Below are 24714 nucleotides of genomic sequence, written 5' to 3'. Positions count from 1 at the left end.
ACGAGGCATGTGGTATCTTAGCTCCCTGACAGGGGATTGAACCCACACCCCCTGCATTGGAGGGCAAAGTCTTAATCACTGGACTGCCAGGGAAGTCCTAATAAAGACAAAAATGAAAACAAAAAATCTACATGTAGTGTGAATAACAGAATGCACAATCCAGAAAAAGAATTAGAAAGCCAGAAGGTAGTCGAGACTTATTTCTCTAACATACCACAGAAACAAATAAACACACCATATAGGATAAATAATTATGGTAGAAAATAAATTCAGAGTTCTTCATATATACTTGGTAGGAAATACAGCAAAATATATCAGACATAGAGGAAAGTAATATTTAATGTAATAGAATGTCAAAAAACATTCATTTTTGTTTGAACTTTTTACAACAATCAAGTGGTCAAATGTTCCAGTAAAAATTTTACAATGTAAGCTTATATCCCTGTGGTACTTGAATGGTATCAAAAGTAGATTATGCTGCTTCCTGACACTATAGATATAATCCTTCTAGAAAAGGAACATTAGCCTCTCAAACTCCTACATTACAAAGGGCTTAACAAAAGAGATTGTTATATATGGGATACTGCTTAAAAATAATTTTTAAAATGAATAACTTCTAAAGATTTTTAAAATCTTAGAAATAGTATCTCAATAAATTTCCATGTATGTTGTAGTTCACACTACTTTTGATGTTTCATTTTTTGTTGTTATTTATCACTATATGAAACATGCCCTCATCCTTTAGCACAGCCTAAGGCTTTCTCTGGGAAAAAAGTGTTACAAGCAGCTTCTTCACAAACAGGAAAAATACTGCAAATTTGTGATTGATATTCTTAAAAAGGTATGTATTAGTTAGTGTGCTATATAGCACTAAAAATGTACCTTTAGGGCTTCCCTGGTGGCGTAGTGGTTGAGAGTCCACCTGCCGATGCAGGGGACGCGGGTTCGTGCCCAGGTCCAGGAAGATCCCACATGCCGCGGAGCAGCTGGGCCCGTGAGCCATGGCCGCTGAGCCAGCGCGTCCGGAGCCTGTGCTCCACAACGGGAGGGGCCACAGCGGTGAGAGGCCCGCGTACAGCAAAAAAATAAACAAATTTAAAAAAATAGTACCTTTATTACTAAATTAAGATGATTATTCTGTCAGTAATATTTATTGGGCCCAGAATTTTGAAGTTTTTGGTTAGCTGTGATTCATAAAGATAATTTAGAAATATATGAATTAATTGTAAAAAAAATCATTTGATCTTTCCTAATTCTGAAACCATAATATTTTAGACATCTTTAAAGCATGATAAGGAAATAATTTATAACTAACTGTAAAAAGAATCATACATGACAATTACTTCTCTTAAACAGCCACATCGCTAGTAATAAAAATACAATATACATTTAATACATATACATTTAATAAGTATGTACTGAAGCTACTACTCTTAGCTTATTTATTGCTTTTATTATTCAATAAACATATCCATTACTATCACTTAAGATCATTTATCATTTTAATAGAGAAAAATGTGCCAGTCTACCCAATTTCTAAGGAACTAGAAATCATGAAGTGTGATATAAATACATTGATTATCATCAAAAACAGTAACAAGTTGTTCACCATCTAAATTATAATTTTTTCTTAATTTGTACAAATAATTTTATAATTTTTGCATTCTTCTTTTCCCGAGACTAAATAACTTTTATTATCATTGTATCATTACATGATGAAGCAAAAAAAAAAAGGGGAGGTAGGTCAATGTAACTCATTTTTTCTCGTTTTAAAGGCAGGATTATTGTGATTTAATATACCTAAAGTAAATTTTGTTCTTTAAAGATGTACATTTCTATGAACATGTAGATACTTTTCTCTTACTAATGTTTCAGATATATCACAAAAACTTAAAAGCCCAAAAGACAAAACTACCTCAGTTTCCTACCCTCAATCCCCACAGCACATGCTCTTGTTTTTTCTTTATCACTTCCTGAACAGGAGGGGACGTCTGTCTTCTTACCAAACACTTTCCTGTCTTCCCCTCCACTTCCACTCCCTGGCTGTGGATCCCATTGTACCTGACATCTCAACAAAGTTATGCCATTATTTTTTCTTTCTTTTCTTTGGTATTGCTACCTTTTCCTTCTCTACCATTTCCATTAGCATGTATACAGGCATACCTTGTTTTCTTGTGCTTCGCTTTATTGCCCTTTGCAGATATTGCATGTTTTACAAATTGAAGGTTTGTGGCAAGCCTCCATCAAGCAAGTCTATTGGCACCATTTTTCAACAGTATTTGCTCACTTTGAGCCTCTGCATCACATTTTGGTAATTCTTGCATATTTCAAAATGTTTTATTATTTGTTATGGTGATCTGCGAATAGTGATCTTTGACATTACTATTGTAATTGTTTTGAGGTGCCACAAACCACACCTATATGACAGCAAATTTAATCAATAACTGTGTGTGTTCTGACTGCTCCACCGATGGGCCATTCTCCATCTCTCCCTCTCCTTGGGCCTCCCTATTCCTTGAGACACAACAATACTGAAATTAGGTCAGTAAATAACCCTTCAATGGCCTCTAGGTTTTCAAGTGAAAGGAAGAGTTACATGTCTCTTACTTTAAATCAAACTCTAGAAATGATGCAGCTGGGTGAGGAAGGCACGTTAAAAGCAGATAGACTGAAAACTAGGCCTCTTGCGCTGCCAGTTAATCAACTTGTGAATGCAAAGGGAAAGTTCTTGGAAGAAACTACAAATGCCACTCCAGTGAACACAAGAAAGCAAAGCAGCCTTATTGTTTATATGGAAAAAGTTTTAGTGGTCTGCATCAAAAAATCAAACCAGTCACAACATTCCCTTAAGCTAAAGACTAATCCAGAGGAAGGCCCTAAATCTCTTCAATTCCATGAAGGTTGAGAGAGGTGAGGAAGCTGCTGAAGGAAAGTTTGAAGCTAGCAGAGACTGGTTCATGAGGCTTAAGGAAATAAGTTGTCTCCATTAATGTTAAGTGCATGCAAGATGAAGCAGCAAGTACTGATTTAGAAGCTGCAGCAAGTTATCAAGAAGATCTAGCTGAGGTCCTTAAGGAAGGTGGCTACCCTAAACAACAGATTTTCAATGTAGACAAAACAACCTTATATTGGAAGAAGATGCCATCTAGGACTTTCATAGCTAAAGAGGAGAAGTCAATGCCTGGTTTCAAAGAACAGGCTGACTATCTAGCTAGGGTCTAAGGCAGCTGGTGACTTGAAGCCAATAATTTACCATTCTGAAAATCCTAGGGTCCTTAAGAATTATGCTCAATCTACTCTGCCTGTGCTCTATAAATAGAATACCAAAGCTTGGATGACAGCACATCTGTTTATAGCATGGTTTGCTGAATATTTTAAGCCCACCTTTGAAGCCTATTGCTCAGAAAAAGATTCGTTTCAAAATACTACTGTTCATTGACAATGCATCTGGTCACCGAAGAGCTCTGATGGAGATATACAATGAGATTCGTGTTGTTTTCATGCCTGCTAACACAACATCTATTCTGTAGCCAATGGATTAAAGAGAAGTTTTGACTTTCAAGTCTTATTTAAGAAATACACTTCATAAAGCTATAGCTGACATAGATAGTGATTCCTTTTAGGGACCTGGGCAAAATAAATTGAAAACCTTCTGGAAAAAATTCACCACATTCTAGATGCCATTAAGAACAGTTGTGATTTATGAGAAAAGGTCAAAATATCAACATGGGTTTGAAAGAAGTTGATCCCAACCGTAATGGGTGACTTTGAAAGTAGCAGGAGAAGTGGAATTAGAAGTGGAGCCTGAAGATGTGACTGAATTGCTGTAATCTCAGGATAAATCTTTAACAGATAAAGAGTTGCTTCTTATGGATGAGCAATGATAGTGTTTTCTTGAGGTGGAATCTCCTCCTGGTGAAGATGCTCTGAAGATTGTTCAAATGACAACAAAGGATTTAGAATATTAGATAAATTTAGTTGATAAAGCAGTGGCAGGGTTTGAGAGGATTGACTCCAATTTTGAAAGAAGTCTACTGTCGGTAAAATGTTGTCAAACAGCATTGCATGCTATCGAGAAATTGTTCATGAAAGGAAGAGTCAGTTGATATGGGAAACTTCATTGTTGTCTTATTTTAAGGAATGCCACAGCCATCCCAACCTTCAACAACCACCACCCTGGTCAGTTGGTAGCCATCAACATCAAGGCAAGACCCCCCACTAGCAAAAAGATTACAACTTGTTGAAGGCTCAGATTATGTTTAGCATTTCTTAGCAATAAAGTATTTTTCAATTAAGGTATGTACATTGTCTTTTTAGACATAATGCTACTGCAATTTAACAGATTATAGTGTAAAAATAACTTTTATATGAACTGGGAAATTTTTTTAAATTTGGGACTCACTTTATTGTGATATTTTCTTTATTGCAGTGGTCTGAAACCAAAACACAATACCTCCGAGGTATGCCTGTACATGTTCCATTCTCTTTGATCTAAAGACAAGCAATCACAAACTCTAAACCGCAGAACCACATATACATCTTTAGCTCAAATCTAACTTGCTGAAAGCATTGTTTCCATTTAGGGTTCTGACTGCTGACTGCCTAACCTCCCATTTAGTAGTTCCACCCTCCTCTCCATTTTTCCCCGTCTCTCCAATTAAAATATCTACATCCCTTCCTTCAAATAATTGCTCCCTCTTTCAATCCTTTCTTCCCTTGACTTATATAGCACTAGAGTCTCTCACTTCTCCTACAAATGTTTTGTCTGAACTTTCTATCTGATAGATTTCTTTTCCATGATCTTATTTTGTAAATTGAGATTCTCACCTCACCAAAAATAGTTCAATGATGACAGAATGCCCAGATATTATGTACAGCATCTGGCAGAGTATAGATGGAAATATTTGTTGAAAGAGTAAAAGAAAAAATAAGGAAGGCAGGCAGGCAGACAGGTGAAGGAGAGGAAGAATTAATGAAGCTAATTTCCTAATTTTCCCATCAAAAGATAAAGTTTATTTCCTTTTCTTTTAAGAAAAAGTAAGTCTCTTTTTCTATTAATTACTGTGACTGAATGTGCATATTGTCATTGCATTGAACCAAGCACTAGTTAGGACACAAGATTTTGTCTCCTAACATTGACAAATGGAAAATTTTAACTATTAGTGGCATATTTACTAAAGTCAGACATACAGAGTTCACAAATTGTATATTTTCACAAGGAAGGACACCCATCTAGCTATCAGTAGATGGAGAAATTGGTCATAACTAGCATACCAGATTCTTCTCATATGAACCCTCCTGTGAACTAAACCTCATTCTCTTTAAAATAATTACTCCTACCAACAAAAAATCCTTTAAATTTATATAAGTGTACTCATGCCTTATGTGTTCATTTTTCTCTAGCTTCTTTGGCCAAGATTTAATTGGCTATGGTGGTGAGATAGATCAATATTACTGTGTTTTGATAATTTGGCTTATGAATTGGCAGTTACCTAAGTGAAAAAGTGGTGCAGAGTATCAGACTCACAATGATGCATTTCCTTCTTTTAGGACTTAGTCCATCAAATCTACTCTAGCTTTGTATCTCTCTGATGCCCACAAATAATATTCTTTTAATTTAACGAACTTACCTATTTTTTTCCAGCAGTTGAATTCATCTGTTACAAGCTATTCCAGTATTGTAAAAAGCAGAAAATACCTAAATCCATTCTTACCTCCACAATTTTGCTATGTATCTTCCTCCCTGAAATGTTTCTTATGCAAGTCTTCAAATGCTTTCTGAAGTGACATCATTCAGTATGAGTAAAGGAAAGGCTGGTGTCAGATTTAATATAAAAGACATTCTTAGAAATAATACAGTGATGTATTCTTGCCCTTTGAGAAAGAAAAGCACAGCTCATACCAAAGAGGATTCAAACTTGCAGTAGGTTTAAGTCTAGAAAACCCAATATATCAGAGGCAGCTTGCCCAGTGAAATGTTGTGAGTTTTATCATTGTCATAAATATTTCTAAGAAACACTGAAGGATCTGAACCAAAAAGGATAAGCTCTCTATTTATAATAGTAATATGATAAAGTTAAAGAGGATATTGTATTGAAACCTGGCTTTGCTCCAGTCATTAGAAAAAGAAGTTGCAGACAGAAATACAGAATGACTGAGAGAACCCCCACGAATATTATTGTTTTCTTTTTACTTTTATTGAGCATGCCACTCACTCTTATAAGGATATTACCTGTATTAACACCTTTGCATGTATTAACCTTCTACAGTAGTTGTCCCCATTTTGCAGATAGAAAAAAATGGCACAGAGACAGACAAAGTCAGAGCTGGGGTTAAAACCAATCTCAGGGATTGTAACAGCTCTGACATACTAAATCTGGCATTGCATTGAGACAAAACTCAACCAATAAACTGACCCTTTGAGAGCAGATCTAACAAATGAAGTAATGAAACTAGAAAAGTAATGACCCAGTGGGGCCATAACACCAACATACACACACCTCCAGTAATATCAATCCTAAGGGAGAATTCAGGAAGCATGAAGATTACCTACCTTGTCATCAAGTGGAAAAGGGGTTCCACTTATTTGCTGAATTTAATGAATATCTTTATTTACTAGCTCTTCAGTGCCAAGTTTTAGACTACTAAATTCAGTTGAAACATTTCAAAGGCTAGAAGGAAATAAAATAATATTTCTTAGTTTATGTTGCATTAAACTCCCTTCCCCAACAGTTATCAACTTGCAAGTCAAGTTCAAAGTAATTCTTTCTCAAAATGTCTCCCCTCCTTGCATTGGCCTCCATGGAACTCGCTCTATAAAAATCTATGTCTACACATTTTTTTGTTTCCATTTTAATGTTAATTCCCATCTTATAAAATAATATTCAAATAAATAAAAGGTATGGCTGGTAACTTTCAGGCACATACCAACTATGAGATTTTAAAAATTATTGGCATTTATATGCCTGTAAAAAAAAAGGGAAGAAAAATTAGAGTTAGCAATTACAGTTCCTTTCACTCTCATAGATTTTAGATAACTACTCCTCTACAATTCCCCTCATTTCTATAAATTTCCATGTTTTTCATCTTCTTGGGAATTCACCAGACCATTTATATATTGTTATTACTATAAATATATATAAATGTATATAAATATTAATAAAGAGTAACTTAATGAACTCATATAAATGATGTTAATTAAAATACATAGTAGGCTTCTATTAATTTATAAACTTTATATGAATAATATATTGTTGATATCCTTCTGGAACATGGGATTTTTTTCGGTATTTTAATGTCGAGATGTGTATGTTTTATTTTTTTAAAGGAATCTCATTATCTTTATTTTTTTAATTTTTATTTATATTGGAGTATCATTGATTAACAATGTTGTGTTAGTTTCAGCTGTACAGCAAAGTGACTCAGTTATACATATACATGTATAAGTTCTTATTCAACTTCCTTTCCCATTTAGGTTATTACGGAATATTGAGCAGAGTTCCCTGTGCTATACAGTAGGTCCTTGTTAGTTATGTATTTTAAATACAGCAGTGTGTACGTGTCAATCTCAAACTCCCTATCTTTCCCTCCCCCCTCCCCTCCCTCCCCAGTAACCAAAAGTTCATGCTCTAAGTCTGTCAGTCTGTTTCTGTTTTGTAAATAAGTTCATTTGTATCATTATTTTAAGATTCCACATATAAGCGATATCATATTATATTTGACTTTGTCTGACTTACTTCATTTAGTATGATAATCTACAGGTCCATCTATATTGCTGCAAATGGCATTATTTCATTCTTTTTTATGGCTGGGTAATATACCATTGTATATATGTACAACTTCATCTTTATCCATTCCTCTTTTGGTGGACATTTAGGTTGCTTCCATGTCTTGGATATTGTGGACAGTGCTGCCATGAACATTGGGAGCATGTATAATTTCGAACCATGTTTTTCTCCAGACATATGCCCAGGAGTGGGATTGCTGGATCATATGGTAGCTCCATTTTTAGTTTCTTAAGGAACCTCCATACTGTTCTCCATAGTGGCTGTACCAATTTACATTCCCACCAACAGTGTAGAAGGTTCCCTTTTCTTCACACCCTCTCCAGCATTTATTGTTTGCAGGTCTTTTGATGATGGCCTTTCTGACTGGTGTGAGGTGATATCTCATTGTAGTTTGCTTTGCCTTTTTCTAATACTTAGCAATGTTGAGCAAATTTCATGTGACTCTTGGCCATCTGCATGTCTTCTTTGCAGAAATGTCAATTTAGGTCTTCTGCCCATTTTTTGATTGGGTTGTTTGCTTTTTGATATTGAGCCACACGACCTGCTTGTAAATTCTGGAGATTAATCCCTTGTTGGTCACATTGTTTGCAAATATTTTCTCCCATTCTATGGGTTGTCTGTTCATTTTGTTTATGGTTTCCATTGATGTGCAAAAGCTTTTGAGTCTAATTAGGCCCCATTTTTTTATTTTTGTTTTTATTTCCATTACTCTAGGAGATAAGGAAAAATATTACTGAAATTTATGTCGCAAAGCATTCTGCCTATGTTTTCCCCTAAGAGTTATACAGTATCTGGTCCATTTAGGTCTTTTATCCATGTTGAGTTTTTTTTTTTTTTAATTTATATGAAGCTGTCCAGTTTTCCCAGCACCATTTATTGAAGAGACTGTCTTTTCTCCATTGTATAGTGTTGCCTTCTTTGTCATAGATTAGGTGAGCATAGGTGTGTAGGTTTATCTCTGGACTTTCTATCCTGTTCCATTGATCTATATTTCTGTTTTTGTGCCACTACCATACTGTTTTGATGACTGTGGCTTTGTAGTATAGTTAGAAATCAGGGAGCCTGATTGCTCCATCTCTGTTTCTCTTTCTCAAGATTGCTTGGGTTATTCAGGACCTTTTGTGTCTCCATACAGATTTTAAGACTTTTTTGTTCTAGCTCTGTGAAAAGTGCCATTGGTAATTTGATAGGGATTACATTGAATCTGCAGATTGCCTTGGGTAATATAGTCATTTTGATAATATTCTTCCAATCCAAGAACATGGAATATCTTTCCATCCGTTTGTGTCACCTTTGATTTCTTTCATCAGTGTCTTATAGTTTTTGGACTACAGGTCTTTTGTCTTCTTAGGTAGGTTTATTCCTAGGTATTTTATTCTTTTTGAGGTGATGGTAAATGGGATTGTTTCTTTAATTTCTCTTTTCAATCTTTCATTGTTAGTATGTAGAAATGCAACAGACTTCTGGGTATCCTGCAAATTTACTGATTCATTGATAAGCTCTAGTAGTTTTCTGGTAGCATCTTTACGATTTTCTATGTATAGTATCATGTCATCTGCAAACAGTGATAGCTTTACTTCTTCTTTTATAATTTGGGTCCATTTATTTGCTTTTTCTTTTCTGATTGCTGTGGCTAGGACTTCCAAAACTATGTTGCATAAAAGTGGCAAGAGTGGACATCCTTGTCTTGTTCCTGATTTTAGAGGAAATGATACACACGCGTATGTATTTATATGTGTATGTACATGCACATATTTACATATAGGTGTGTATGTGTGTGTATACATTGTATATATGTATGTGTATGTATCCTATATATGATATGGGTATGTATATATACGACGAATTTATACATGCAGTACATACATATTTTTATTCTACATGCTTTTATATGTAGGTGTATATGTGTGTCTATATATGTACGTGTATGTATTGCATATATTATATGTGTATATATGTATACTGTATATATACACACCTAAATATCTTTCTGTGTGTATATATGTATGATATAGACATACCTAGTTGTGTATATTGCATGTTATATGTATGTGTACATACTGTATATATATACAAACTATGAATTTCATATGTGTGTATGTATAGTGTATATGTATGTGTCTATTGTATATATTATGTGTATATGTGTGTATACATACTGTATATATACAAACTATGCATTTCATATATGTGTATATATATGTATTTGTGTATTGTATATACTATATGTGTATATGTATGCGTACTGCATATATACACAGCTGTATATTTTTGTATGCGTGTACATATGTACGTGTGTGTGTATATACACACACACCCTATGGATTCTGTTTGTCTGGAGAACCCTCACTGATACGGACACTTATGACAATTGAGCACCTGCTCTTTGCCAGCCAGGGAGCCAAACGCTTGTCCTTTCTGTGTCTCCCTTAAGTGTCACAAGTCCCGGGAGGGAAGGTGATGCCGCTCCTACCAGTTGAGGTGCCTCAGGGTCAGAGAGGTGCACAGGGCGGGGGGCTGGAGCCTGGTGGAGCCCAGGTGGAGTTCTAGCAGCAGTACAGCCTAGCAGTCCCACTTCCCCGGGTGCCTCTCACAAAGACGCCGAGGGAGAGACGGGGTCTGAAGGAGGGGATGAGGAAGCTTCTGTGGGTCTGCAAGCCCAGACCAAGGCTGACTCGTCAAGGGTGTTAGAGGTCAGGACTCTGGTTACCCTGGGGATGGGGTTACACAGAGCCATTCCCATTCGGAAAAAGTATCCATTCTGCTCTTGTTTGTATGTTTACCCCCCTCCCCCAAATCTCTTAAAAACAGATTCTCTTGGTTGCTGGGAGCACACACGGGGAAGTTGTGTGTGAGGGGGTGTGATCCAGGGGACAGGGAGGATAAGCCCCCCACTCATAGGGACAGGAGTGGCTCAGCTTTGTGAGCTAAGGATGGCCCGCGAGGTCCTAGAGAGAAAGGTCCCTGCTCCGTCCTTGCTCCGTGCACCCCATTCCCAGCCTGAGAAGTCCAGAGCCCCCCCACCCCCCACAAACACACCAGGGAGGAGAGACAGTCACCCTGACTCCCAGGCTCCGGCTCCAAGGCTCCCGGCACTAGGAGCTATTTTCAGCTTTCATGCCCTAGGACACGGCCAGAGCTATTGTCTCCGGAAACTCTCTGTCTGTCTCTCGCCCGCCCGCCATCCCTCCCTCCCTCCCTCCCTCCTCCGCCTCTTCCCCTCCTGCTCCAGCTGTCCTGCCCTCCACCCTGCATTTCTACACAGGATGGCTCACAGACAGCTGCTCCCCGTGCCCACCCGCCACCATTCGATAGATGTCAAAACAAGCCCTGGGGACTTCCTTGGAGGTCCAGCGATTAAGGCTCCGAGCTTCCACTGCAAGGGGTGCGGGTTCAAAGCCTGGTCAGGGAAATAAGGTCCCACATGCCGCCGGCACGGCCAAAGAAATAAATGAATAAAAAATAAAGTTATAGTGATGAAACAGCACTAGTGGTGCAAGAATGGGACGTATAGCTCTATGGTAGAGAATAAGGGTCCAGAAACAGAAAAGTGAGAACTTGATATGACAGAAAGTGAGGAAATTAAGGAGTTTTCAATAAATGGCATTAGGACAATTGCATATCCATGTGGGAAAAAGTAAATTAGAAAAAAAGAAAACAAGCAAGCCCTGGTCAGGTGTGACCTTGGGCCCAGGGCCATTGGCACACGTTGTCGTGTGGGATGTTCTTCCTTAGACTCCTCCCTCCCTCCTGTGTCACTGTCACTTCCTCCAGAACCTTCCTGGACTCCCCTACACAAGCCCGGGGTGTGCCCTCACCCGCCCACCCTGGATCACCGGAATTCCAATCCCGGCCCACCCTTCCCCACCAGGTAAAGAACTGTGCCTGGTCAATAAGACCGTAGAGGTCCTTGGCCATTGCTATTGCAGTTGGAATTGTTACTGTGTTTACACAGGGTGACCAACACCCGCCCCCACTTTGCCCAGGAACGCTCAGGTTTGAGCGCTGGAACTATGGGGAAACCCTCATTTCTGGGGAACCCCAGAAGGCTGGTCAGCCTATTTAGGATGAATCTTTCACTTGATATCCCAACCCCCGAGAGCCAGAAAGGGAATCTCGACCCTCCTTCCATGGTAACCTTCATTCATTCATCCACTCATCCCTTTATTCAACTCCTTTATTCAGCAAGTATTTATGAAGCATCTACTACATAGCAGACACTCTTCTAGGTGCTGGGGACAGTAAACTGAGAAGGTGTGATTTCTTACATGGGGATGATGTCTCGGAGACCACTGCAGGGCATGGGAGGTGGGAGAGGGAAGGGGCAGTTCTAAATGCAGGCCCTGACGGGATTGGGGCAGACCTTGCCCTAAGCCAGGCTGGTTGCTTCAACACAGCTGTCCTCACCCAGGGCCATCCTGCTTCCGCCTCACCCAGTTCTTCGGTGATGTCTGGGGAAGATCTGTGGTTGTCACAACTGGGGGGTAGGGGACCCTGGAATCAAATGGGTGGGGACAGGGATGCTGCTGAACCCCACACAGTGCCCAAGAGGGGCCCCCAGCAGAGAATGACCCGCCCCAAATAACCCCAGTGCCATGGGGGAGACGCTGCACTAATATTATTCAGACCCGCTGGGGCCCCGAGATACCTGCACAGGCTGGGACACTAACCGGGTCACCTCTGTATCCCGAGGTGACCTAGAGTGGGGCAGCCAGGAGGGCTGAGTATCAGGGATGAAATGACAAATCTCTGTGCCCACTCTCCCCGCCGCACCCCAGGGTCGATGGCCTCTATCTCCTCCCTGTGCAGCTAGCTTTTCCCTGAGCCATTTCTTCTTGTCAAGGTCCCTGTCGCAGGTTGTGTTCCCCGAAGATGACGTTGAGAGCAAGGATTGGAGTGCAGGTGCTTGATGTGAGACGTGCAGAGAACAGATACAGCTGCCATAGGGTCCCGCAATTCCACTCCTGGGCATAGGTCTGGAGAAAACTCTAATTCAAAAATATACATACACCCCTGGGATTTCCCTGGTGGTCTAGTGGTTAAGACTCTGTGCTTCCAGTGCAGGGAGCATGGGTTCCATCTCTGGCCAGGGAACTAAGATCCCACAGGCTGTGTGACAAAAAAATAAAGAGAAAGAAAGAAAGAAAGAGAAAGAAACAAAGAAAGAAAGAAAAAGAAAAGATACATGTACCCCAATGTTCATTGCATCACTATTTATAATAGGCAAGATGTGGAAGCTACCTAAATTTCCACTGATGGGTGAATGGATAAAGAAGATGTGGTACATATATACAATGGAATATATTCAGCCATAAAAAAATGAAATAATGCTATTTGCAGCAACGTCGTGGATGGACCTAGAGATTATCATACTAAGTGAAGTCAGTCAGACGAGAAAGACACATATATGATCTCTCGTATATGTGAAATCTAAAATACGACACAAATGAACTTGTCTACGAAACAAAAACAGACTCACAGACATAGAGAACAGACTTGTGGTTGCCAAGGGGGAGAAAGAGTGAGGGAGGTTGGATTGGGACTTTGGGGTTAGCAGACGCAAACTATTAAATATAGGATGGATAAGCTACAAGGTTCTACTGTGTGGCACAGGGAACTATATTCAATATCCTGTGATAAGCCATAATGGAAAAGAAAAAGTTTTATTTATAGGTTCCATCCCTAACTGAGCTGGCCCATCCCCTCCCATGGTTCTAAGTGCAGCCCGAGGCTGCAGACTTCCCACCCTGGTCTTCAGCTCCAGAGCAAGCCACCTGCAAACCAGCCGCATCTTCCCAGGGGCTGGCAACTCTCCTTTGCTACTGATTCCAAGACACATCCAGATAGCACAAATGTGACCATGAAAACAAACTCAGCCATGTTCAAATCAGGGAAATAACATTCTTATCTCTGTTTAGTAGTTGCTTAATTTTAGAATAGCTTAGAGTTACAAAAAAGTTGCAAAGATCTGTACAGAGTGTGCAGAGTGCTGTGGACCCCCGACCCAGTACCCCTATTTCCAACACGTTAGTACTTTAGTACGTTAGTACGACATGCTTATCCAACTAAGGAACCGAGATGGATACGTTATTATTAACTAAAGTCCACACTTTATTAGAATTTCCCTAGCTTTCCCCTAACATCCTTTTTCTGTCCCAGTCTCCTCTGGGCTGTGACATTTCTCAGACGTCCCTGGGTTTTGATACCTTGAAAGTATTGAGGACGACTGGTCAGGTATTTTGTCCCTCAATTTGTTGGTTTTCTGATGTTTTTCTTATGGTTGGGCTGGAGTTATGGGGTTTGGGGCGGAAGATCCAGAGATAAAAATGTCATTCTCCTCGGGTCACATCATCAAGGATACACACCATCAAGGATACACACATCAAGGATACACACCATCAACGGGACTTGTGACAAACAATTTTACCCTTGATCACCTGGCCAGTAGCGTCTTTTTTTTTTTTTTTTTTTTTCTGCGTTGGGTCTTCATTGCTGCACACGGGCTTTCTCTAGTTGCGGCGAGCAGGGGCTCCTCTTTGTTGCGGGCACGTGCTTCTCATTACAGTGGCTTCTTTTGTTTGGGAGCACGGGCTCTAGATGTGCGGGCTTCTGTAGTTGTGGCATGGGGGCTCAGTACTTGTGGCTCCCAGGATCTAGAGCGCAGGCTCAATAGTTGTGGCCCACGGGCTTAGTTGATCTGCGGCACATGGGATCTTCCCGGACCAGGGCTCGAACCCGGGTCCACTACATTGGCAGGTGGATCCTTTTTTTGTTTTCTTTGTTCCGTTTGGAACCAAAACTTTAATCCCAAGGAGTCTCACAAAACATATTACAAATGACAGCATGAAAAAAAAATTGCACAGTAACTCAAAGTTCAGCTCTACAGTATACTCTTAATCTGGCAGGACACTGGTGTCTTGATAATCTCAACTTCCAAAAAACTTTACAAAGAGCTATGTATTCATGTACAGCAATCACAGAGGGGACTTATGACCTAACTCAAAGGTTAACTAACTTCCTTGAAACTTCTTAGATGCTAAACTCACTGGACAACCTCTTGTCCAGTGTGAAGACTAGTGGAATTCTTAAACCTCTAATCTAGGGTAAGGGTGCGGCTTTCATTTCTCCCTGCTGGCTTGTGTTCACAGCACCTTTTAAAGACTGCTTGCTTGACTACAGCTGCATACCACATCCCAGCTACAGAAAGTCTTTTCAATGTTTGCCAGTGTTGTTTCCATAATGATAAACATCACACTTTAGGTGGGCAGGAGTTAGAGTTTTATTATCAGTCTAGGCAAGACCAAAAATTCAAAGCAAATTCAATTCTGCTTAAGAGAACATTGTAAAGAAACAATTCTTCATATTACATGCCTCATATGACCCATTTCAAACCATAGAGAATGACACCTTTATGTGTCACTGTCCCAAGAGACAGACAAACGGGAACAGCTAAAACATTTAAAAAGTGCATCAAGCTTCGGAAGTCTCAAACGAAACTTGAATTTTCTGTACATACTCCTGTCAAATGAAGGTATTTCCTGTGCACCACTCCTCTTGCAAAGTGGTCTGCTATTTCCTTTCATTTGACCTGGATCGGCTAGGAGACCTAGAGAAAGATCGGGACGGCTTGCGATTTCTCTCCTGGGACAGTGATCTCTCTCTTCTCCTATATCTACTAAAGGGACCTGCTCCGGCTGCGGGAGAAGCTTCTCCGTCTTGGAGATCTGTGGTGAGGGGGAGGACTCCTCCTCCGATAATCATCTCGAGGGCGACGACCCCAAGAAGGAGGCGGCCACGATTTCGACTTCTCCCTTCCCCATTCGACAGGTCCACTCTTACTCGGCAGCCACAGAGTGTTCTCCCGTCTACTTCTCAGACAGCATCCGCTGCATCTCGGGGATCTTCATTTTCAACAAGAGTGAAGCCGGGAGGGTTTTTAGCAACCCACACACTTTGGAGTGGTCCATAATATCCTAAAGCTCGTTCGAATTCAGTCTTCTTACCGTTTCCAAGGCTCCTTACATAAACGTTCCAGTCCAACGGACAGGAATCCCGATGCAAGACCCTCCTGGCTCCTGGCTTTCATGGGCCACAGGGTGATCCCGGGCCTCTAGAATCTGGCAGCTGAATCGGCTCGCACAAGCTGGCCTGTGGGGATGCTTTTCCCCCTATGTGTCCAGCCCGGGGCCATGCTGTCTAGGCCCGACCTCCAGGGTGACAGGGTGAACCCCAGGTCCCTGGAGCAAACACTCAGAGCCCTGGTGACCAGACTCAGGGGGCTGGGGCGGCAGCTGGACATGTGTGGCCACCCTGGTGGTGTTTGGCCCCATCTGCAGTTCCAGTTCCAGCTGAGAAAGAGCCTCGCTGTCTTATTTTCTCCTGGTTGTGTAAGGATCCCCGGTGTCATTTGACAGAAATGTAGATGGTGTGTTCTTTCTCTCTTTTCTCCCTGCTTCCTCTCGTCCCTCTCCTCCTCCCTCTCTCCCTCTTTCCTCTGCGTCTCTCTCTTTCCCTCTCTCCCTCCCCCCTCCCTCTCCCCCCTCCCCGTCCCTCTCCCAACTCCCTCTCCACCTCCGTCTCCCCCTTGCTCTCCCCCATCCCTCTCCCCCTCCCCTCCCCCTCCTCGCTCTCCCCCGTCTCTCTCCCTCCTCCCCCCTCCCTCTTCCCTCCTCCCCCCTCCCTCTTCCCTCCTCCCCCGTCCCTCTTCCCTCTCCTTCTCTTCCTTCCTCTCTCCCTGTCCCTGTTTCCCTGTTCCGCACGCTCTCCCTCTACCTCTTTCCCTCTCCCTGTCCCTCCACCTCCTTCCCTCTCCGGAGAGGGAAGGAGGTGGAGGGACAGGGAGAGAGAGCAGGAGAGGGAGGGGGGAGAGGGAGAGAGAGAGGTGAGAGGGAGAGAGGGAGAGAGGGAGGGAGCGAAAGACCGTCTCTCCCTCCCTCCCTCTCTCCCTCCCTCCCTCCCTCCCTCCCTCTCTCTCCCTCCCTCCATCCCTCTCTCCCTCCCTCCATCCCTCTCGCTCCCTCCCTCTATCCCTCTCGCTCCCTCCCTCTATCCCTCTCTCCCTCCCTCTCTCTATCCCTCTCCCTCCCTCCCTCTATCCCTCTCTCGCTCCCTCCCTCTATCCCTCTCTCCCTCCCTCCCTCTCACCCTCTCCCTCCCTCCAACTCTCCCGCTCCCTCCATCTCTCCATCTCCCTCACTCCCTCCCAGAGAGGGAGAGATAGAGAGGCAGAGACAAGGGAGAGGGAGAGAGGGAGAGGGGGAGATGGAGGGAGAGGGAGAGGGAGGGAGAGGAAGAGAGGGAGAGAGATATGGAGAGGAGGGGGGGGGGAGAGGGAGATGGAAAGAGGTCTCTTCCTCCCTCCCTCTCCCTCCCTCTCTCCCTGTCCCTGTTTCCCTGTTCCGCTCTCCCTCTCCCAACACCTCCTTCCCTCTCCAGAGAGGGAAGGAGGTGGAGGGAGAGGGAGAGGGAAAGAGGGAGAGGGAGAGCAGGAGAGGGAGGGGGAGAGGGAGAGAGAGGGGGGAAAGGGAGAGAGGGATAGAGGGAGGGAGCGAAGACGTCTCTCCCTCTCTCCCTCTACACCTCTCTCCCTCCCTCTCTCCTTCTCCTCCCTCTCCCTCCATGTCTCCATCTCCCTCACTCTTTCCCAGAAAGGGAGAGATGGAGGGAGAGGGAGAGAGGGAGAGGGAGAGATGGAGGGAGAGGGAGAGAAGAAGAGAGAGAGGGACAGAGGGAGACCGGAACAGGGAAACAGGGACAGGGAGAGAGAGAGGGAGAGGGAGAGAGGGAGAGAAGGAGGAGAGAGGGAGAGGGAGGGAGGAAGAGACCTATTTCCCTCTCCCTCTCTCTCTCCCTCTCCCTCTCCCTCTCTCCCTCTCCCTCCCTCTCCCTCTCCCTCCATCTCTCCCTCTTCCTCTCTCCCTCTGCCTTATCTCTGCCTCTCTGGGAGGGAGTGAGGGAGAGGGAGAGATGGAGGGAGGAGAGTTGGAGCCAGAGTGAGAGGGAGGAGAAGGAGGGAGGGAGAGGGAGAGAGGGAGGGAGAGAGGGAGGGAGGGAGAGACATCTTTCGCTCCCTCCATCACTCTCTCCCTCTCCACCCTCTCTCTCCCTCTCCCCCCTCCCTCTCCATCTCTCTCTCCCTCTCCCCCCTCCCTCTCCATCTCTCTCTCCCTCTCCCCCCTCCCTCTCCATCTCTCTCTCCCTCTCCCTCCACCTCCTTCCCTCTCCAGAGAGGGAAGGAGGTGGAGGGAGAGGGAGAGGGAAAGAGGTAGAGCCAGAGCGTGCGGAACAGGGAAACAAGGACAGGGAGAGAGGAAGGGAGAGAGGGAGAAGGGGAGATGGAGAGGGAAAGGGGGAGAGGGAGATGGGGAGAGAAAGAGGGAGAGAGAGAGAGGGACAGGGAAAGAGGGACAGGGAGAGAGGGAGGGAGAGAGGCAGAGGGAGAGATGGAGGCAGAGGGAGAGTGAGAGGCAGCGAGGTAGAGGGAGAGAGGGAGAAAGGGAGAGAGAGAGAGAGAGAGGGAGAGCGGTAGAAGTGCTGAGGAGGGGGGCTCCCTCCCCCTCCCACTCCCATCCTCTCCCTACTGCTTTCTCTTTTTTCTGCTTCAACAAACCGCAGGCGCCTTTTAGATCAGCCCTGAAGTCAACGTTGATGCTTGGACAGCCTGACCTCCCCGCTGACTTCCAGCCCAGGACCACCGCTGGGAGATGAAGTCTGCGGGGCCCTGGGCGCAGGCTGCACAGGCACCTCCTCTGATGCCCAATCTCTCCTCGTTTACGAGGCAGCCGACACTCCCCTCCCTGACTCCCCAAGATTTGGGGCCTTTTTAGTATGTGTCGATAATGCCATGAGCGACTATTTAACTCTTCCACGAGGACCCATCTCCCAAAATGCAGTGGTTTTCAGCCTTGGCTGCACTAGAGAAGCCCCAGGGAAGGGAGAGACGTCTCTCCCTCCCTCTCTCTTTCTCTCCCTCTGTACGTCTGTCTACCTCTCTCCCTCTCCCTCTCCCTCTGGGGTGATGCCCGATGAGCTCAGAATCGCAGATGGACCCCCCCCCATCCCCTCTCTGTGGCTTGCATGGGGGATGCACCTTCTCACTGTGGCCCGGGCATGGCCTTGACATTCAGACATCGGGTCCTGCATGGACACTTGTGTTTGTTCCATAGCGCATGTGGCTGCAGTCTGTGCTTCTGTAGATGCGGGCTGTGCGTGAGCCCTTCATCTTCCCCGCAGACACCACTGGTGCTCGCTCGGCCTCGCGGGGGATGCGGGGGGCACGGGGGACAGTCTTGTGTCCCCACCTTCTTGGGCTGCAGACAGGCCACGCTGGTGCTGTGGTGACGGGGGGCTCCCAGGAGAACCCCGCTGCAGACCGGAGAGGTGGCCCCCGAGAAGGTGGCGTACGCCTGGGGCCGGGCCTCATCAGTGAGCCACGGGCCACCTGCAGCAACAGGTGTCTCACCGTCCAGGGGCTGGGTGTTCGGGCGCCGTGGGGTTGAGCTACTGTCTGCACGGCAGCCGTGTTTGTCTTGTTGAGCCTGGGGAGGCCCCTTGGTGGCTCCTGGAGAGCCTGGCCGCATTTCTTCCTGCCCTTGGCCTTAGAGCCCATCACGTTCATGCCGTTTCTGCTTCCAAAAGGACCTGTGTTAATAAAGACCACGTGTTAGGACAGCACCAAAGTGTCTAGAAATCTGGGCCAGGAGGAGGAGGGAGGGGGATTGGCTGTGCCCGCCAGTGGCCTGGGAGCCCTGCCCGCCTGCAGGGACCTGGCCCGGGGCCCGTGGGGAGGGCGTGGCCCTCGGTCCCCAGCGCCTTCCGTCTCTGGCTTCCGGGAGAACTGCGTGATCCTCACGGAGCTGGTGAGGCTGCAGGCCCTGAAGTCCCGCCTGCTGGGGTTCCGCACCATGCCGACTCCGTGCTGGAGATGAACACGGACAAGACCAGCCAGGTGGTGGCCACTGTCCTAGGTAACACCGCCTTCCCCTGAGTCCCAGTGGGGACGGGGTCAGGCGGACCTTGACCGGACGTGGTGCTGCCTGAGACCCCACTGTGTCAGCCCTTGGGGGTCACCTTCCCAGACCCTTCATTCTGCCTCGAGGGGCACAGGGTCGGGGGTGGCTGGGGGGCCGCCCCAGGGACGTAGCCGAGCCTCTCCCCTCCGCCCGCAGGTGAGCTGGCCCAGAAGCTGAAGCCCCTCGGGGAGCAGGAGCGGCCGTGATCCTGGAGCTAAAGAAGGCCGAGTGCCAGAGGCGGGGCCTGCACTTTGACGGCCCCATCAACGCCTGGGACCTGCGCTACTACGTGAACCAGGGGGAGGAGACGCGCTACCACGTGGGCCAGTACCTGCTCAATGAGTCTTTCCCCATGCAGGCGGTCACACGCGGGCTGCTGGGCATCTCCCAGGAGCTGCTGGGGCTGACCTTCGACCTGGAGGAGGGCACCAGAATGTGTCACGAAGACGTGAGGCTCTAAACGGTCTGGGACGCGGCCTCGGGCAAGGTCATCCATCGGCAAGTTCTACCTGACCTCTATCCTCGGTGCGTGCGTGGGGGAACCTGTCGGCCATGGGCCGGGGCTCCTCTGTGGAAGCGGGGCCCCATCCACGTCCCTCCGCAGGGTGGGGAAGTCCGGGCACGCGGCCTGCTTCGGCCTGCCTACAGCACGATGGGAGCTGCCAGATCGCCATCGCGGCCATGGTGGCCAACTTCGCCAAGCCTACGCCCAACCTGCCCTCCCTGCTGCGGCATGATGAGCGGGAGACCAACTTCCACGACGTCGGGCACGCGATGCACCAGCTCCGCTCCCAGGCGCAGGGCTGCAGGCGGGGGCGGGGAGGGCCCGGGCATGCGTGGTCCTCAGGCAGGCCCTCGCCACGGGATTCTTTCACTGACATCACCCCACACGTGGTGACGCCCTCGATGTCAGCTTCCATCATCAAACCCCAGGCACTGGGCGCGTAAATAACGGAAATGGATGTCCTCGAGGCTCTAGAGGCTGGAAGACCCAGATCAAGGAGTCAGGGCTGGTTCCCTGCATGTTAAATACATGTACTCAAGAGTTGCCTTTAAAAAAGACAAAAGAAAAGAAAGGAACGTTGCCTGCAAGTCTGCTGACAGCCGGTGATGAGAACCAGAGGGAAGGCTCTGGGGCCGGGGGCGCAGTGCCCTGTGAGCTCGGGGGCTGCTGCCAGTCTCCGTGGAGGCTCAGCAAGTCCCAGTGACTTCCCCACGTGGGGGGGCGCCAGCTGAGAGTCTGGGCCCAGGACCCACTGCTCGTTCAGTCTTCCTGTGGTCAGCCCTTCATCCTGAGAGCGATGCTCTCACAGGCTGCACCGGGGCGTGTGGGGACAGTTTACTGAGCCGTACAGACGTCACTACTGCTTTGGACCATTTCCATCATCCCGAAAATGTCCCTCACGCCCTTAGCTATCACTCCGTCCCCTCGCCAGCCCCTGACAACCAGGAACCCACTCGCTGACTCTGTGGATCTACCTGCTCTGGACGTTTCTCCTCAGTGGGGTCACGCCCTGTGTGTCCTTCTGTGTATGACTTTGCTCGCTGAGCATCGTGTTCTCAGGGTGTACCGACGCGGCAGCGAGCGTCAGGGCTTCACCGCATTGCGTGGCTGAGGGACGTAAAGAAGACAAGAGAAAAGAAAAGCACGTTGCATGCAAGTCTGGTGACAGCCGGTGATGAGAACCAGAGGGAAGGCTCTGGGGCCGGGGGCGCCGTGCCCTGTGAGGCCCTGGCGCTGCTGCCAGTCTTGGTGGGGCACGGGCAGCACCGTCCCTCAGGAGCTGCTGGACAAGCTCATCAAGTCCCGGGAGGCCAACCCAGATGCGGCCGGACCGAGGGAAGGGAAGGGGGCTTCCGGTCTGCCCGGCTGGCAAGCGCGGCCTGGACACGGTGCCAGCCCCCCGTCTCCTTCAACCTGTGCCAGATCGTCCTGGCCAAGGTGGTTCAGGCCCTGCACACGCAGACGCCCGCGGACCCGGCCCAGGAGAATGCCCGCCTCTGCCAGGAGATCCTGGGGTTCCCAGCCATGCCAGGTAGCCAAGCGCGCGCCGGGCTCACCTTAGCGGTCGGTTGGCGGCTACTGCCCAGGTCAAGAGGATCGTCTGGTGGTGTGTGAATGGGGACCGACTGACGGGCTCCGGCCGAGGCCCGCTGCCCTCTGGCCTCCTCCTGCCACGGCTCCTTGGCTGGTCCCTCCAGCTGTGGCCCACGGAGTCCGAGGGTGGAGTGGGAGCCTCTGCACATGCTTTCTAGAGAGCCTGGAAGAGGCAGGAGAGGGCTTCGTACCCCGGACAGAAGGCATCGACGAGGTCTGCCCATGCGTGTCGGTGCGGACACGCGGTTCACTCCCTCGTGAGCGCTTTAACCAGCGATCTCCCCGTGGTGGAGGGAGAGCCCTGACTCATCTCTCGCAGCCTCGGCAGCTGACCCTGTAAGAGGCTTAGGAGTGAACCCTCGTGAGCTTCAGCAGAAAGTCGGCAAAGATTTATTTGTGTCCCTCCACTGAACTGCCAGCAAGGTCCCCGTTTTCTACAAGTGTTGGGCCAATACTCTCTCTAGTGGCAGGGGACTCAGACAAGGCTGCTTTGAGGCCCCCACCCCCGCTCTGGGGCAGGGGCGCTGAGCGGCCAGGGGGCCGGCCAGGAGCCCCTCCGCGTGTGTCCCAGTGATCCACCTGCCTGCGACCTTCGGTCGCCTGGCAGGAAGCTACGACGCCCAGTCCTGTGGCCAGTCATTCCTGCAAGAAACACTGGAACCAGTTTCTGCCAACCCACCAAAAAAAACGACTTCAAAGGCAACGTGGTGTCACAGGAAGGGCTTGTTTCTGTGCTGGTTTGTTTTTAGTTCATTAGGCCTCACTTAAAATTCTGATTCCACAATGCACTTGCTTTGGGATCTTGAGCAACACTCATAACCTCTGCAAGTTTCAGTATAGTAAGTTTATGTGATTACCTTCATCTGTAATATCCCTGTGTTGCAATCTTAATTAATTCAGATTAATTCATCTTAATCTTAATCTCAAATTCAGATCAATGACTAGTTCCTCTGTGACTTCTCCTCTGAACGGATTCAAAAGCCGCCTCTCCCGTCCTCATTTGGCTTCTCTTCTCTTCTGGAATCTCATAAGAACTTCTATGACCTCTTTGGTTTTTTGTTGTTGCTGTTGTCTGTTTGTTTGTTTTTTAATTGAAATATAGTTGATTTACAATGTCGTGTCCGTTTCAGGTGTACGGCGCAGTGATTCCGTTTTCAGAGTCTTTTCCCTTATAAGTTATTACAAAATATTGAGTACAGTTCCCTGTGCCATAGGGGAGATCCTTGTTGTATCAATTCTATGCCTTCTTTGAATGACCGTAGCACTTGTTGTCTGTATCATTTTTATGTCTGTTGTGGCTTTGTGACTGAAAATGAAAATTTTCTATTTGTTCATGCCCTGGCCCTTCCTTAAAAATGTGTTCATTTACCTATTTCATATTTATTGACTACATCTTAGACACCGTGTTAGCTGCTTGTTCTAGATGTTAATAAAACATAGACCTTCCTGCTCAAAGGGTCACAGTATTTGTGGGAAAACAAAAAAATGAACAACTTACGTCTCAAATAGCTTTGTACTTCCCAAAGAGAGCACACCTCGTAGGTACAATAAATATATGTATTATACATAAATGTATAAAGAGTTAATGGCATTAAAAACGTGAGATAACTGCTTTTCTATTCTGAGGAAATGAGGATTACATTTCACCAGGAGCTCAATACCACTCTGAGAATGAGGGCTTAACCCCCGACCTGGCTCACTGCATCGCTTTCGTATATGAAAATAGACAAGTCTGTACACGCTCTCTACAAAAAGGCTTATCTGGCATGAATTTCAGATAGCAAGAAGAAAAATTCAAGAGGTTCAGAGAAGCATCCAGAAGCTCAGATGATTGTCTGGCACTGATACAACTTGCCTGACAGGAAAATAGAGCTGTAAATCTCACAAAATTCGATGATCTTCTAAGAATTTCAAAACCGCCTGCTATTAATTAGAAATCCCAGAAGAACCGCTTCTTTTAAAGCACACTGATAATATGCTTTACAGCTTAATATTCAGAAGCCTATGTTTTGGCTAAGTGAGCTTCAGGAATGAAGGAAACTTGTGGTTCAGTTCCCTCTACTCTGGAACCTCTGGTCAAAACACCTACTTCTGTGCTCAGCCATCTTATCATCTGAAAAATGGAGGCAACTCTAAGAAAACATAGTTACAGAGATGTTGCACAGTTTCCTGTGTCACTGTCTTCATTTGTTTCAGAAAACCAATAACGTCTAAGCTACTACTGCAAAGAGCGCAGTGTTACTTGGGGTCATCTAGTGCAGCTCTGTCAAAGTAAAGAAAAGGAAAGGGGCCTAGAACAACTATAATTTTCCCAAGAGGACACTATTATTTTATGGTAAATCTGAGTCAAGAACCCTGATCTCTTTGATGCCATTCCATTGTTCTTTCGTTGGGTTCTCAAGAACCCAGAGAAAGAAAGAGAAATAAAACTCCTATGTGCTGTGTCACTGGTACAGGACGTGGCAAGATTGGAATCGGAGAACTACATATTAACAGGTATTTGGGAAATTCTTCAAACTGGTTAAGATATACACCAGGTACCTAAAAAACAGTATGTTTTCCCAAGATGATTCTGTGGAATGAACAGAACTGGTAACTGAAGGTGCCTGTGTGCTGCACTTCCAAACAGGATGGGTGAATGCTTGTTTTCTGGCACCTTTAAGACTCCACCCCAATATACACATTAAAATAAAATTAACATTTCAACTGGGTCATATTTAATTCTGCATGCTCTTCTAAGTCAGCAAAATATTCCATATATCATTTAAGTTGTCACTCACTCTCTTTTCTTTTCTTTCTTTTTCTTCTTCTTTTTTTT

The sequence above is a fragment of the Delphinapterus leucas genome, chromosome 13 (genome assembly GCF_059928025.1).
Source record: "Delphinapterus leucas isolate spDelLeu-1000000601 "Yukka" chromosome 13, BTC_Dleu_Yukka2, whole genome shotgun sequence".
Taxonomy (NCBI): Eukaryota; Metazoa; Chordata; class Mammalia; order Artiodactyla; family Monodontidae; genus Delphinapterus; species Delphinapterus leucas.
Note: the sequence above shows the minus strand (reverse complement) of the source record.